General features: G+C 40.1%; 1 long non-coding RNA gene across 4 annotated transcripts; it reads right to left on the bottom strand.

Annotated features, from left to right (window-relative positions):
• Window positions 1-3,484: 3,484 nt before the first annotated feature.
• On the bottom strand, window positions 3,485-4,566 carry LOC131552421 (uncharacterized). 4 transcript variants are annotated; one of them, XR_009273964.1, is made up of 5 exons: window positions 4,456-4,566; window positions 4,301-4,379; window positions 4,107-4,237; window positions 3,687-4,032; window positions 3,485-3,563 (listed from the first exon to the last, which is right to left on the bottom strand). It is a non-coding gene; the product is annotated as an uncharacterized LOC131552421 (long non-coding RNA). The 4 variants fall into 4 exon arrangements; XR_009273962.1 differs by having other exon boundaries at window positions 4,301-4,555; XR_009273961.1 differs by having other exon boundaries at window positions 4,107-4,555.
• Window positions 4,567-18,217: the final 13,651 nt, after the last annotated feature.

Here is an 18,217-nt window from a genome sequence, read left to right as displayed (position 1 = left end):
TCTGGAGAGACCTAAAAATGGCTGTCCACCAACGTTTACCATCCAACCTGACAGAACTGGAGAGGATCTGCAAGGAGGAATGGCAGAGCATCTTGTTGCATCTTTCCCAAAAAGACTCATGGCTGTATTAGATCAAAAGGGTGCTTCTACTAAATACTGAGCAAAGGGTCTGAATACTTAGGACCATGTGATATTTCAGTTTTTCTTTTTTAATAAAACTACAAAAATGTCAACAATTCTGTGTTTTTCTGTCAATATGGGGTGCTGTGTGTACATTAATGAGGAAAAAAAATGAACTTAAATGATTTTAGCAGATGGCTGCAATACAACAAAGAGTGAAAAATTTAAGGGGGTCTGAATACTTTCCGTACCCACTGTATTTATACACACACACACACACACACACACACACACATATACACATCAAATAAATCAACCTAATTAATATAATGCTAATGAAGTTAATGTATTGTATTTTTAGATATTTATAGAGCTAATATATTCTAAAGTAAAAATTATATGATCAATAAGTCATGGCAACCTGTTTTTCCATTACTTTTGCTCATCACTGATTTTAACTTCATGAGATGTTATATATAAAATGTTAGTCATCAATGACAGGTTTCAGTCATTGATTGTCTGTTTTATGTTATGTATGGTATTGTCATTTAAAATGTTGTCTTTTTTGTAATTGTATTGTGTGATTGTGATTACAGTGCATTGGTAAACTTTATGTTGTTTTAATTTTGCTTTATTAATAAACAAACAGAACCACAAACAAAATGTATTGTATAATGAGATTATAAATTATAAAACACATTTAAATACTGTAAACTATACAATAAATGAAACTATATCAAAAACAACAAATAAAAGTAAAAAAAAAAAATAGCCCTTATCAATATAACTGGATTGGAAATGTTTGTTCTGTACTTGAACTCTTAGACAGTTCTGAGATCAGCTGAAACACTGTTATATTCTCCTGAAGATCACAGCGTCTCCTTTCATTAGATACTCCCCAGGTTCTTCTTCTGGTCTATTGGCTCCTGTTTTTAAGTCTGTGTAAAGAGTGATTTGAGCTGGTCTTGTTTCTTCATGAGAGTGTGTTGGTAATTGACTGAGATAATCTACCAAACGAGTCTGAGATTCACCTTGACACGCAGCATCCATTAATCATCAGAGACGACGCTGTCACCATGAGAGGATCTTCTAGTCTTCTCCTCCTCTTCTCTTTCCTGACCCACTTACTAAAGCATCATGGGAGAAGCGCATTATTATGGCGCTCAAAGGAGTCACTGATTCACATTTAAAGAGACAGTGTTGTTTTACATAAGCTCCGAATCACAGCCTCATCAGCAGCTGTTTGCTAAACTAAAGTTTTTAAGATGCTGTGTGAAGTTAAAAGTAGTTCAGCTTTAAAAACTTCCAATTGCAAACCCATCTGTGTTTTTATTGATAGCAGGTTCTCAGATACGGCACGCCGTCATGAAGGTCCCGTTCAGAGCTTCTCCGTCTGATCTGGTGTGTCAGTTTAACGCTGGAGGTGCGACTGATCAAAGCAAACACAGATGAGAGATGACAGAGAACATTAACACAGCTTTTGTCACACTTCTCTACAAGCCTCTCGTTTTTGGAGAAAATGTATTTGGGCGACAGACATCTCTGAGTGACTGTTCTCTCATTGTGTTGTTTTACACTCAAACTGACAGAGGCATCAAACAAATAACATGAACTATGACACTGAATAAATGTGTGGGTAAATGAGTAAAAGTGGCAACGCTACAAACTTTGTGACAACTTTCTGTTTTTAAAGCATTTTCTCAGATGATGAGCTGTTAATGTGTCTGTTTTCTTCAGAGCTTTACAGTCCAGTGATCTGCTCTCATATGAAGCTTAGGAATGTCTGAATCATTTTAGTGAATAAATTATGAAAAAAAAAAAACATCATCTTTTGTAGATCATTTCAATAGCTGTCAATTAACACAAAAACCACAAAAATAATTTTAACTCAAATCAATACTTTTATTCATCAAGGATGCATTAAATTGATCAAAAGTGACAGTAAAGACATTTATAATGTTATAATGTTTTCTATTTCAAATAAATGCTGTTCTTTTGAACTTTCTATTCATCTGTGAATCCTAAAAAATAAAATGTATCACAGTTTCCACAAAAATATTCGTCAGCTCAACTGTTTTCAACATTGATAATAATCAGAAATGTTTATTGAGCAGCAAATCAGCATATTAGAATGATTTCTGAAGGATCATGTGACTCTGAAGACTGGAGTAATGATGCTGAAAATACAGCTTTGATCACAGGAATCAATTACCGTTTAACCGAAATTCATATAGAAAACAGCTATTTTAAATTGTAATAAAATGTCAGATTTTTTACATATTTTTCTGTATTTTTTTATCAATTAAATGCAGCCTCTGGTGAGCAGAAGAGACTTCAGAAACCCACAGACTTTTGAATGTGTGTGTGTGTGTATATATATATATACACTTATAAACTCCTTACATAGTTTCAGTATGGTTAGTTTGTAATAACTGCGGTAACTCTTGTATCTGCAGTGTCACACGATCGTCCTCATTACTGTGACTGTGAGTAAATCTCTTTCTTTCTCTCATTCTCTGTGAGTCTCAGACTAAAGCAGATGCTCTATCCCTCCAGCAGAGGTTTTACAGCCTTTCTGTCTCATCTTGTTTCTCCGGCGGTCATTGTTGCTCTCCTCTTCTGCCCTTTGCCTCAAATAAGTTGAGGGGGAACAACTCGATTTACACAGAGTGCCAGCGGAGAACAGGAGACTTCAAGAGCGTCTCTTACAGATTCTCTGTGTTTCTCTTTTCTCTGTTTCTCTCTCAGGTGGAGTTTGAGTTTTGCTGCTGGAGTAAAACAATCATAAGTCTGCAAGAGCACAAACACACACTACTTGGACATGGACTCTCATACTAATGGCATTCTGTAGGAGTGATCAACATTCATTCAGTGTTCCTATATGTGACCGAACGGTTACAGACCAGGCGGGAGTCAGCCTAACCTAAAGAATGATTCTTGATATAATTTTTGGTTGTCGACTACGCCACTTAGGGACTTGCACCCTAAGAATATATTACAAGCCACCGGCTTTTATCTACTCAGAGCACACAGGTTCGTTATCAGCAAGTAACTGGGCAGAGTCATGGGTTCTACAAAAGGATATTTTATTATAACAAGCCTCAGTCACACTCTAAAAACCACCCTCAATGGAGCATTAGACAAACACTAATTCAACATACCTACAATAAATTACAAAGAAATGAGTTGAAAGGCTGAGATGTCAATACCAGCAACGGTAAATTACAACAGAGATCAACACATTCATCAACGTGACCATACAGGGCTGGAGGACATCTACGTTGGGCACCCCGGCTGGGAGTGGCCTATAAGAAAAGCAAAAAGTAAAAGCTCACTTCATACTCACACCTCACCACACCACACAAGTGAAAGTAAAGCACTCAAGTGCACAGGAGACCCCACTACCACAGCCCCAGGACACCCTCGTAAGTGGCCCTCAGCTCCTGTATGGAAATACAAGAAAATAATGAATACAAATATACAATAAACAATTTTACACCACTAGCGGTGTAGACTAATACAAAAACAATAAATGGGTTCAGAATGGAACAGTTAGCTGGACTTACACAGCCCGAAAATCCAGCGTCCCCAATAATGTCATGAAAATCACATAAAGAAATAAATCACAATAATGGATATACGAACACAGGAGAATAACTCCTTTTAGTCTTTAACAAAAACCAAAAGAATAACTCAACTTAAGTCACAAACACATACAACAACGACCAGACAAAATATCTTAAAGACAAGAGAAAAAAGAAAACTACACATCAATTCACCATTTCACCTTTCAGACAGACAAACCAGATTAACTGGAAACAAAAGAAAAGAAAATCAAAAATCCAAGCGAGACAACAGCGCTGGCCGGGCCGCTCACACTACTGCCACATATTGCAGCACGTCATGCCCAACCTATCCAACACGAAGATACCAAGGGTCAGAATATAGTAAAATAAATGCTAATGGAATAAATGTTCAATACATACCGACAATGACGATTCTGTTTACCTCGGTGAACTATAACTGGTGCACGGACGCCGCGAAGATGATAATTCTGTTCACTTAGGTGAACTGCAGCTGCTGCACGGACGCCACTAACAACCCGCGCCACAAAACGCTGCAATGATACACATTATAAACGCACGCACACCAACATTAAGCCCACGTGAACGCCACTCACCTGAATAAACAGCCAGCCAACTCCCTCCTATCGGCTCCTGTATCAAAAGGTCCCACTGATTTGCTTGCTAACTCCCAGTCTATACCAGCACCAACAGAGAATATTTAGTAGTCATATCCTAGGAAAATAAATCACCCATAAACGCTTACAAATACCTTTTTCCTGCAGCACGTAGAGCCGGAATGACAACACAATAGAGCGGATGTTACAACCGATTACATCACAACACGGCACAGCCTATTTAAATACGCTTTTCCTAATTGGACATAACCAATGACTGACGTCTACGTCACCCACTCACTACATTCTTCCCCCATCTTTTGCATCGTCGGCCCGACGGTGAGGAAAAGCTTTCAATCCCACGGTCTAAACATGACAGAAACACTACTGGTAGTCCCAAGAACCTCAGGGGCCCCAGTCTCCACCACCACTGCCCTAGGGAGTCGATGAAGATTGGGATGCTGCCCCGCTGTAGCCCGTGTAGTGCGCCGCACTTCTCTATCTATACTTAGACTTGGTAATACAGTCATCGGTACAACAGGAAGGCCTAACTCTGCAGTGACACCAATCCCATCCAGTCCAGAGAATGTCAAGCCCTCCTGCCCAGTCACTGATCCACCCACTCCGAGGGGAGTAGTGCCGCTTACAGGGGCTATGTTGACCTGTGGGGCAGGCGGCACAACAACCCATAGGTCTTCCTCCTCATCCCCAGGCAGCTCCTCCGGTTCTATCATGAGACTACCGAGAAGGGAGTCAGGGAAAGAATCTTCCAAGGGGGGGTCCCTGCACCAGCAAGCTTTCAGTAATGAACGATGCACCCGTTTTATCTTCCCGAGGTCATCTCTTGGAGCAATGGTATAAACCGTACCATTTTCTCCGGGGGCATGGACAACCCGGTATACCACAGAACTCCAATGGTCCTGGATCTTCTGCCGACCTCTCCGATTATAATCCCTGAGGTATACCAATTGGCCCTCCCTCAAAGGGACATCCCTGACACACTTATCGTGCTGAGCTTTGCGTTTACCTGCTTCAATCTGCAACCGCTCACGGGCCCCATCGAAGGCCACCTGCAACCTAGTTTGGTGCTCCAACACCCACTCATGCACTTCCCCTCCAGAGACTTCTGGGACCCTTCCCAGCAGAAAATCCACCGGGAGACGTGGCTCCTGCCCAAACATCAAGAAGTGCGGCGATACACCTGTAGATTGGTGCGGGGTGGTATTATAACAAAATAACATCTGAGGTAAGCAGGAAACCCAGTCACGCTTCCTTGAGACAGGCAAGGTGCGCAAGAGGTTATGGAGAGTCCGATTAAACCTCTCGCACTGACCATTGCCAGCGGGTGATTTGGAGTGGTTCGAGATTTCTCAACTTGATAAAGGCCACAGAGCTGTCGTATAAGGGCCGACTCAAGTTCCGACCCTGATCAGAATGAATCCGAGCTGGTACCCGAACCTGAAAACCACTCAGCCACCAGCACCTGAGCTACAGTTTCCGCCGCTGATTTCTTGTGGGCACAGCTAGAGTGTATTTACTAAAAACATCAGTCATAACCAGAACATTTTCATGTCCTGAACGAGCTGGCTCCAACACCGTAAAATCAATGGCCACCATTTCATTAGGTCGAGCAGCCAACACATGACCCATGAACCCCCGTGCTAATGGCTGAGTGGCCTTAGCCACCTGACAGCGCTCACATTGCCGACACCATTCCACCACCGCTGACGACATACCCGGCCAGTAGCACCTTTGTCGCACCAGTTCCGTTGTCCGCTCAACGCCCTGATGCCCATGTTGCTGATGGAGCTGTGTGAGGACCTTAGCCCTCATAGCGGCTGGTAAAATCAGCTGTAAATTTTCCTCACCTCCATCCGGGCGGAACACCCTACGGTACAGTACCCCATCCCGCATCACTAGCCGGTCTTTCTGACGCAATAGGATTCTACTTGGTCTAGAGAACTGTTGCCACTCTCCTCCAGCCAATGGTGCCTCTTGGCCCCAGCACCTAAACACCACCTGAATATCTGGGTCTTCTTCTTGCAACACATGCAAGTCGGTAGCCTCATAACCCGGTAAAGCCATAATGGCAGCCAGGCAAGCAGGTGCAGTTAACTCCACCTTCGTGGCAGTTCTTACTAGAGCCGGGATACAACTACCCACCGTCAACTGTTCCCCCTCCACGTTCCACACTGGATTTTGCCTAGAAAGGGCATCAGCATTTTGGTTACTGCGACCCGAACGATACCTCACCTCAAAGTCGAATGAGGCCAACTGAGCGGCCCACCTCTGTTCTGTTGCCCCCAACTTTGCAGAAGCCAGGTGGCTGAGGGGGTTGTTGTCCGTGAACACCGTGCACCGATTACCGAGCAGGTATTCCCGAAATTTTTCAGCCATGGCCCACTTGAGCGCCAGAAACTCTAACTTCATAGAGCTATAATTGCTCATATTGCGCTCAGTGGGCCTAAGGCTACGGCTGGCATACGCCACTGGTCGTACCCTCCCCTCCTGTTCCTGAGATAAAACTGCACCCAACCCCGCATGGCTAGCGTCCACCTCAAGAATAAAGGGGAGTGAAAAGTCAGCATAAGCCAAAACTGGGGTTGTAGTAAGCTTACGTTTTAACCCCTCAAAGCTCGCCTCACTCTGCTCTGTCCACGCCTCATCCAACCTTTGCTTCGCTCGCTTCCCAGGCCCCACCCTAGTACACTCCGCCACCAACCTATGTAGAGGGGCCGCCAACTTGGCAAAACCCTCCACAAACCGGCGATAGTAACTGGCAAAACCCAAGAATGAACGTAGCTCGGTCACCGTTCCTGGCCTCTGCCACTTTTCCACAGCTTCAATTTTACCGGGGTCAGTGGAAACCCCTGCAGCTGATATTACATGCCCTAGATACTTCACCTCTCGCTGGAGGAATGCACACTTTGACAACTTAGCCTTCAGTCCCTCACGTTCCAAGCGACTTAGCACCACCTCTAGACGTTCTACATGCTGAGCAACAGAGGAAGAGAACACTACCACGTCATCCAGATACAGAAGCAGCGACTGATACTGCTGATCCCCAAACAACCTCTCCATTAAACGCTGGAAAGTGCTTGGGGCGTTACAGAGGCCAAAGGGCATCCGGTTCCACTCGAACAATCCAAACGGAGTACAAAAGGCAGTCTTTGGGCGATCCCGTTCCATGACAGGGACCTGATTGTACCCACTGGCCAAGTCCAGTGTGGAAAACCAACAGGCCCCTGCCAGAGAATCCAGGGTCTCCTCAATGCGGGCAAAGGAAAAGCGTCCTTCCTGGTCTTTGCATTCAACTGACGGTAGTCCACGCACATGCGGAGACCACCGTCCTTTTTCTGACCAGCACAATAGGTGACGATAAGGACTACAGCTTTCCCTTATAACCCGCGCCTCCAACAGCTGATTAATATGGGACTTGACTACCTCGTACTCCGTTGGAGGAACCCGGCGATGGCGCTGACGGACCGGGGTATCATCTTCAAGAGGTATCTCATGCAAAATCAAATCAGTACAACCTAGATCCCCGTCATGGCTAGAAAACACAGAACTAAAACGGTGGAGCAATGCCCTTACTTGCCCTTGCTCCACTACAGGCAAGCTTGATAAATCCACTGCCTCTATTCGTTCTTGTATCCCCAAGTCATCCTCTACACCTTGTGAATTAACAGTAGCCACGATCGATGGCACCTCAGTAATCCCGCCCGGCCAGCTCACAACGTAAGCGCCAGTCAAGGTACCTATAACAGAGCGGGGTAAAGAATTACATCAATAACCCCAACATTTACAATTGGAACATACACCGTCCCTCTCACCACCTGTACCAAGGATAAAGGGGCCAACAGCCCAGCAGGAAGCCCTGACTCAGGAGGCTCGAAAAATACTACTTGGTCTGCAAACTGGCCTGAACAGGTAGCTGGAACAAACTTCATAGTACCCCCCGGTATACGACATGACTGGCGGCCCCGCAATCTCACCCTTCCTTCATGATCTTCCCCAAGGGAGGTGGCAGCAGCGGCCTGGCACTCCTGCAATGCTTGTGACAAGAAACAAGGGGCTTCAGACACCTCAGGCAAATCAAAGAGGGCAGGGCCATGCTGTCCAAAGAGTCCCTGATAACACCGGCTTAGGACATTCATCCCTAAAACACCCGGTGCTTGGTCACGTAACCCATTGGGAGGATCCCTGACAACAAGAACCCCGCACCCTGGGACCAATCGCCCGCATAATACAATATCCAACTCCATATACCCAATATAAGGAATAGGAAGGCCATTGGCCGCTCGAAGCTGCAGCCACTGACAAGACTGCAACTTCTCCCGACCCATTGGCTCAAAGTGCTGCAGGAAACAACTCTCCGTGATGGTAGATACCATAGACCCCGTGTCTATTAGACACGACACTGAGATATCTCCAATTGAGACAACGAGATAGGGACATGACGACATTAGACGAGATCTTAGCACAGGACCACTTAATACTGAGCCAATAAATTCCTCCCGAGCCTTGACTCTGCGGCTCGGAGGGAATTAGTTTCCCGACAGACCAGAAGGAGGTGGCTGGCTATTCCGATCTACTACTGACCCTAAAGCAATTGAAGGTTGAGTGCGATGGGGAACCTGCAACCCATCACACTCCCGGGCAAAATGGCCAGGTCTCTGACACCTCCGACATATCACCGGTGCCCTATGAGGCGAATGACCGCGCACTTCCGGGCGGCGTAAATTAGCCACAGTTTGAACAAGCTGGGTTATCTGTTCTTGTTGCAACCTCAGCATCTCCCTTAACTCTTTAAATTCAGAACTTTGGGTGAGGCTACGGACTTCAGCATGCGGCTCCCCCTGCACCCCATACTGGGTACCGTAAATCAATGGGACAGACTGACTACGGGTCCTTACTGCACCTGACATCCCTTCACGCTCCCAGCGAATAGCCTCCCCACGAATGTCCAGAAAACTAATAGTAGCCTGTCGGCGCACCAGCTGCTTACTGGGATCACCACGTTCTTGCTCTGAGCGATATCGAATCTCCTCCCTTGCTTCCCCCTCTAGATGATCGACCAAAAAGAACGCCTGATCGGCTGGGGTAAGGTATCGAGCACGCATACAGGCCTCAGCCTCTTCCACCCACTCGTCGATACCTATCCCTGACTTACCACTGAATTTTAGACATCTCCTATCCCTAGGTATCAAAACAAGACGATCCGTCACTGGGGCACTACCACCACCCCGCTCAGGAGGAATGGTGGGTGCAGGGTCCACTGCACTAGCAGCACCATGCCCAGCAGCCACCACTCGCTCCTGTCGTAACTTCTCATTATCTGCTTTAAGCTGGGCAATTAGCCCTCGAAGTTCTTGCACTTCTTCCTCCATCACTTACCCAATACGAAAAAGAGGGCTGCAAAACCAATATCAAGGGAGAAGAACCGAATATCCACTCTCTAGCCCGCACAGCGCTGCTGCCTCGCCCCTGTAAAAACGCAAAAACCAAAACAAAAAACAAAAAAAACAAAAACAAACTCACCCTTGTTATATCACCACACACACTAGAACCCACGTCTCTGCCAAGACTGCCGGAACCCTGCCGACTACGCCAATTGTGACCGAACGGTTACAGACCAGGCGGGAGTCAGCCTAACCTAAAGAATGATTCTTGATATAATTTTTGGTTGTCGACTACGCCACTTAGGGACTTGCACCCTAAGAATATATTACAAGCCACCGGCTTTTATCTACTCAGAGCACACAGGTTCGTTATCAGCAAGTAACTGGGCAGAGTCATGGGTTCTACAAAAGGATATTTTATTATAACAAGCCTCAGTCACACTCTAAAAACCACCCTCAATGGAGCATTAGACAAACACTAATTCAACATACCTACAATAAATTACAAAGAAATGAGTTGAAAGGCTGAGATGTCAATACCAGCAACGGTAAATTACAACAGAGATCAACACATTCATCAACGTGACCATACAGGGCTGGAGGACATCTACGTTGGGCACCCCCGGCTGGGAGTGGCCTATAAGAAAAGCAAAAAAAAAGTAAAAGCTCACTTCATACTCACACCTCACCACACCACACAAGTGAAAGTAAAGCACTCAAGTGCACAGGAGACCCCACTACCACAGCCCCAGGACACCCTCGTAAGTGGCCCTCAGCTCCTGTATGGAAATACAAGAAAATAATGAATACAAATATACAATAAACAATTTTACACCACTAGCGGTGTAGACTAATACAAAAACAATAAATGGGTTCAGAATGGAACAGTTAGCTGGACTTACACAGCCCTAAAATCCAGCGTCCCCAATAATGTCATGAAAATCACATAAAGAAATAAATCACAATAATGGATATACGAACACAGGAGAATAACTCCTTTTAGTCTTTAACAAAAACCAAAAGAATAACTCAACTTAAGTCACAAACACATACAACAACGACCAGACAAAATATCTTAAAGACAAGAGAAAAAAAGAAAACTACACATCAATTCACCATTTCACCTTTCAGACAGACAAACCAGATTAACTGGAAACAAAAGAAAAGAAAATCAAAAATCCAAGCGAGACAACAGCGCTGGCCGGGCCGCTCACACTACTGCCACATATTGCAGCACGTCATGCCCAACCTATCCAACACGAAGATACCAAGGGTCAGAATATAGTAAAATAAATGCTAATGGAATAAATGTTCAATACATACCGACGATGACGATTCTGTTTACCTCGGTGAACTATAACTGGTGCACGGACGCCGAAGATGATAATTCTGTTCACTTAGGTGAACTGCAGCTGCTGCACGGACGCCACTAACAACCCGCGCCACAAAACGCTGCAATGATACACATTATAAACGCACGCACACCAACATTAAGCCCACGTGAACGCCACTCACCTGAATAAACAGCCAGCCAACTCCCTCCTATCGGCTCCTGTATCAAAAGGTCCCACTGATTTGCTTGCTAACTCCCAGTCTATACCAGCACCAACAGAGAATATTTAGTAGTCATATCCTAGGAAAATAAATCACCCATAAACGCTTACAAATACCTTTTTCCTGCAGCACGTAGAGCCGGAATGACAACACAATAGAGCGGATGTTACAACCGATTACATCACAACACGGCACAGCCTATTTAAATACGCTTTTCCTAATTGGACATAACCAATGAGTGACGTCTACGTCACCCACTCACTACATATATATATATATATATATATATATATATATATATATTCTGTTTTGCTCCATCTAGACATTAGCATGCAAAAACTGAATGTCCTCTGATCTTCTCCAAATGGTCTGAAAGTGTTATGAGCTGAAGCCTTTGCTTATTATACCAACACTTTTCAATTATAATTGAAGTGTTCTGGTCTGAATCAGGAGAGAAATCTGCACAGATCAAGCACCGTTTACAAGCCAAAACAGCTCTAAACAAATATGTGGCTGGATTTTGATGTGAGAGACAACAGGAGATGCACTTTTTCACTGGAAGAAGCTTTATTATGGATTATGGACTTGGATTTTAGTTAAAAATGTCTTAATGCTGGATTTGTTTCAGCTTTTGTCTTCTCCAGATGTTAACTGATGGACTGGAGTGCTGTGGATTATTGTGATGTTTTTATCAGCTGTTTGGACTCTCATTCTGACGGCACCCATTCACTGCAGAGCATCCACTCTAGTATTTGAGCCACAGAAAATACACGTGATTAAGCGTGTTTGTGTGTCTCTTTAACACTGACTAATATAACGTAAAGGTGTGTGTGTCCCTGTAAGGGCAAAGGAGAAGGTCAAAGCTAGACGAAGATTGGGAGTGATGTGAACTTCACTTGTTAAAGGTGAGAGCAGCGTCGTTCCCTGAGGATCCTCCGGTCGCACTCTTTAGCACAGATCCAGCGAGTGTGAGACCGACCGATAAAAGCCTGCGCTCTCCATATTTATACCCAGAAGAAGCTTAATGGAGTTCTCAGATATACTGAAGCTCCACTGAACTGTGTTTTGAAAGTTTCACCCAAAAATCCTGAGGGGAAATAGAAACGGACATCTAAAGCTGTAAAATGAGTTTGGACAGCAACTCATATAATTCAATCTCAGAAGAATTGGACTTTTAAATACACTTTATCCAAAAACACAAAAATAAGTTTGAAGCACATTTTGCTAACATTCCCATTAAGTTATAAAAACATTATTTCTAAATGTTCTGTGAACTTCTAGTATTTTAAAAACATTTTATTCTTGGTTACGCAAATGTCAAGGGAACATTCCATTTCATAATTATGGTAATGTTACATTTAAATGTTCTCTGAACATTTAAAATTGTTAGATGAACTCAAATATGTTGCAACATAATAATTGTTTTTATACTAACGTTTTGAGAACATCCCCATTCAGCAAAAAATAAAATAAATAAATAAATATATGTTGTAAACAGTAAAACTATATATTTTTGAAATAGAAAATATATATTTTTTCAACCTTCATAATATATTTAAAAATGTATTTCAGGTGCAAGAAAATAAATTTCCATCCCTATATTTGGGTTAAATGCAAATATGGATGGAATAACCAAAATTAGAATTGTAAAGACTTAATAATATTTAATTGTTTAATATATTGTAATATTATATATATATATATATATTTACATTGTATAGTATTTCCCTTGCTGAATTTTATTCAAATGTGCAATATGTGAATGCATTTTGTAGAATTTAAATATATGAAGGACAAATATATTTTTTAAATGCTTAAAAAAAATTTAAACTAACACATATTCATAGAATTTCATAGATTTTATTTTTATTTATTTATTTATTCTGTATGGATTATTAAAGACCAGAACTTTGAATGAACATTCTATTAACAAATGTTTGTTCCTAAAGAAACAAGTGAGATATTAAAGATATCATTTGTAGACCTTTAAGAATCTGACCAGAACTTAAGAACTTTCAGTCCAAGACTTTCATGAAGTGACTTTGCTAAATCAAGTATTTAGTGGTTGTGCTTTCAGTCTTTTGTTTCAGCTGTGAGATGGAAAGCTGTCGTCTCTCAGATCCTTCAAGGTATCGGGACAGTAATTAAATGAAACACAAGACTTGAGCTGATTGAATCTGGCCGTGAGTTAAACGCTGCCTCTCGCTGCATACTAAGAAGATCTGCAGGATTCCTGCTGAAAGTGTTTGTGTCGTAGAGAAATAATCTCATTTAGTGAGATAAGAGAGCCGGGTCACTTTATGAACAAGAGCTTCATTACAGACGGACTGATGAACACATTGTTCATGATATTACCGGAGATCAGTGTGTTCGTTTCTGAGTCTCATTTTGATAATCTGCCGGACTCTTGTATCATTTACACTGATGATCTTACATATGAATGATTTTGTCATTGTTATAAATGAACTTGCATGTTCTTTTTGATCTGAAACCACAGAGAGCTGCCTGACTGAACTGAACGTGTTTCTCTGGTTCAGAGATAACCAAACAACTATTTAATGACTACAGTGTTTAAATAGTAGACATTTATGGATTAATTCTCTTCTTTTAACTGATCAGACACAATTTTCATCCTTTCAACAAATCGCCAGACATTTGTTTAGTTTCAGAAGCACATTGGATACATATATATATATATATATATAGGTTTCTTATTATCTTATTATTTTTTAATTACAGATAATGTTATTATTTTTTAACTGAAGATATGTTTTATGCTCATTTTAATTTGATTCATTTTAAATACATTTTAATTAATTATAATGTCTTAATTTTTGGATTACACAGATCGCCATTTTAAATTAAATAAATAAAGTACATTTAAATATATATATATATATATATATATTTAATTTATAATATATTCATTTGACAAATATTACACACACACACACACACACACACACACACATATATATATATATATATATATATATATATATATAAAATAAATTACAGTTATAGATGTGTGTGTGTGTGTGTGTGTGTGCAATATATATATATATATACACACACACACACACACATATATATATATACATATATATATATATGCATTTTAATAACAAACCCTTATATTTAGTGGCAGTACTATAGTACAGGAAAAGGATCTAATGGCAAACCATTGCTCTGAATATTTATCATATCCCTGTAGCATTTGTATGGTATGTCTAAGAATTCTGTAGTACTACCACAGTACTTTCTGGTTGTTTTAGTGAAGTATTAAAGCAATATATATTTGTCAGAGATCCGTATATAAAGAAAAATCTCATCATGAACCATATATATGAAGATCTGATCACGCGAGTTGTTTAAGTGCAGATGTGTTGTGTGAGTGATTGACAGCTCTGTGATGGTTTGTGCAGGTGCTCGCTAGGAGCTGCCAGAGACCTGACTGAGTTCCCATGATGCTCCTCTTGCTGGAGCGACGGCACTGATGCAAATGTCCTCATTACAGCCCCCAAACCAAATAGATCTGATATTACCCAGCAGGCTCTTGTGCAGAGCGCGGCATACAGGACAGACTCCATTCATTTACAGGATTAGGTTTTTTTGGGAAAGGTTCTCAACTGTCCATCAAATCTGTCCATCACTGCATCGTGTTTGATGACTGTAATATCTCAAGATGAATTGATTAGAAGTTGTTTTGTGTTGAACACATTAAACAGAACTGTCTGATGTAGTACACTAAATAAATGCTGTAGGTTTTACTTTGAAACAGTTTCCACACAGAAATTGCTAGTAAATGCAAATATAATTAAAGAAATGACAAGCAACACACTGAATTAAATGTGAAATTTTGAAGTAGACTGAAAAATATTTTTTTGTAACCTGGAATAATCTTTATTTCCAACTTCATCTGACATTACCTGTGTGAGTTTTAGTGTGTAGATTTTTTTTTTTTTTTGCATAGAAACCCTAAAAATATCATGGAATTTTAAAATGATGTTTTCCAGCCTAGGACAAGAGTATTTCATTGGATGTAGTAAAATAAGGCATTTTATATTAATTTGTGTGCAAATAGATTTTTGTATTGTTTCTTGTCAAGATCACATTACAAAAATTATGTTTTTACACAGTATTTTTGTTGTTTTCCAGTACGAATATAAAAATATTCTTAAACCAACATATATTTAAAAAGCAAAATTACGTTTCTTTTATTTTTTTTCAGAAACATATAAAAATTAAGTGAGTTTATGCTTAAAACAAGAAAGAAAATCCCTCTGTGGGTTACAAAAATAATTGTAATTCTAATGTTTACACAATTATTTTTTATTATTATTTTTCACAAACTCAATTACTTTTGATACCTTTCATTAATTGAATCTCAATTTAATAATGTTTAGATATTTGTACTGGAAAACAATACAAAAATACTAAGAAAAAAAATGAACAGCTCATATGGCAAAAAGCTCAATGAATTATATTTCTGAAATTGAAAATATATTTAGTTTTAACCGTCATATACCAAATTATATTTTAAAATTTATTTCAGGAGCAAGAAAATTTGTATGAATATTTTAATGCCCAAAAATATTTTGGTAGAAAACATAAATATATTTTGAAATACATTTTAGCAAATATAAAAATTTTGGCTGTGTTTTGTGTATTTTTCAAATATATATAGTTTTGCCATATGGGGACTCAGTCTGAATGATTCATTAGCGAATATGTTTTGATTAAGTATCTTCATCAGTACTCATAAACCAGGTTAAAGTGCTGGTAATGTCTTGGTCAAAGCGCGAGGAAACCCTGTAAACAGAGCGTCAGAAACAGATCGTCTGGGAAAGCGTGTCTCCCGTGGCCTCTCACATCAGACGACACAGAGTCCTGCTCCAGGTTTTGCCCCTAATGAGTCGTCAGAGAGCTTTGAAATGTCACTGCTTATGTAACACATGCATCAGATGAACACAGGAGCGAAACTCTTCTGAAGAAAGACAACAGAGGCGTTTATGGCTGCTATCTGACTCCTGTCCTCCTCCTAAGCTCATTTTCTGCCTCTATTCTATGGATTTCTTTCTCCACAAGTTCCCTTCAAAATGAACTGTTCTTAAAATAGAGTATAATTAGTCTGTAAGGGCTTTTATTGATGTTGTGGCAATGCTCTGGTGGATTCTTAGTCGTAGCATCAATAATACGTTTTGCTTCATATTTCAGACATTTTATGCTTCAGTTAAAGATTCCTCTAACAATGACCCTTGTGAATATGATTTATATATAATTGTCCATTTAGAAGGTTTTTTCACCACAATTTTCACTTTAAAAAAAGGTTAAAGGAATAGTTATTTCTTCTGCTGAACACAAAAGATAATATTTTGAAGAATAATGGTCCCCATTACCTTCCATAGTATTTTTTTCTTTACTATGGACATCAGTGGCTACCGAAAACTGTTTGGTTCTCAACATTCTTCAAAATATCTTGTGTTCAACAGTCACAATGTAGTCTAAAATTATTTGATTGGTGGATTGTGATGATCAGACAGAGATGCATTGGTGATCAGATGGTTAAGGATGCGAGCTTGTTGGGAATGATCTATGAAGTTACTGATCAACACTGCTCTGTGAGCGCAGAAAGACAATTAACCTCAGGTTACTTCAGAGAGTCTGTGCATTCAATGAGGCATGCAGTGCTGTGGATGAAAGGCTTCTGCTAATTGCCTATTAACACTCAAATCTAGTCAATAATTCTTCACAGATCTGTTATTGTGGTCAAAGAAGGCTGATGACGCTGTAGCGAGTTGCAAAGGTGTTTTGAGTGGCTTTACTGTAGGTGTCTTAAGTCAACACATTATTTTAACTTTAATACAGTTTTCAATTTCAATTTTAAAATATTTTATTGGCATGATTGTGTTTACATAAAGTACATTTCACACAAAACAAGTAATGCCAAGAAAAAGATGTACAACATAACAGTAACAAATAACAACAACAACAAAAAAATTAAATAAGGTGATGAGTAATGAATACAAATCTGAAAAAATATGGGCTTTGATCAAATATTTTTAAATAAATTGTTCTCACAGGCACAGCGCTCTGTTTTTATGCCAATCTGAATGAGGCTGAAACATTTCCAGAGGGATGATGAGTAAGTGTCTTTAAAATGCCAGATTTTAGGATTCAGCTGTTTTCAGACAGAGGTCTCTTCTCATGAAGACAGAAGTCAAATAGCAAATACCAGTAATGGTCTCTCTATCTTTTCATTTTAGACACATAAGAGCCAAGAGTAAAAAAGAAAAAAACAAAAAAAACAAAGTAGCTTAAAAAGATTGTTACTTGAAATAAATATATAATTTTTTTTTTTTTTAAATATTACATAAAATCTCATCTTAATTTAATTATTGGAATATTAAATAAAATATTATTTTATAATAAATAAAATGCTGTACTAAAATAGCTAAATTGAATTTGTATAGCACATTTAAATACAACTAGAGTTGGCCATTGAAACGACAACAGCTTGACTAACAAAATCCAAAAGTTATGAAATACCCAACAAGATACAATTTAAAACACAAAACAGCAGTAAAACAAGGTACAATCAACTACAAACTCAACCACATGCCTGAGCAAGTAAATGCCCTCAAATGTGTGCAAAAACTAACAAAAACACATCAAAAGATTCTAAAACTTTAACTAATCAAATTATTAATAAAAAAATGATAGTATCTCAATGATACTAAAATAACACTGAGCCTATAAAGAGAGAAGAATATCAGCGGAAGGTCCTAAATTAGAGATGATGTCAGACTCTTGTTTGCTCTGACATATGGTGCATCTGTGCCTCGGGTGACTCGAGTTCATGTCCCGACTCCTGCCCATTGCTTTCCATCTCTCCTTATACTGCAATAAATGTTAAAAACTTAATAGTATCATTTAAAAAGAACAGAAATTCATTATGAAT

The sequence above is a fragment of the Onychostoma macrolepis genome, chromosome 13, assembly GCF_012432095.1.
Source record: "Onychostoma macrolepis isolate SWU-2019 chromosome 13, ASM1243209v1, whole genome shotgun sequence".
NCBI lineage: Eukaryota > Metazoa > Chordata > Actinopteri > Cypriniformes > Cyprinidae > Onychostoma > Onychostoma macrolepis.
Note: the sequence above shows the minus strand (reverse complement) of the source record. Positions and strands in the feature narration are given on the sequence as shown.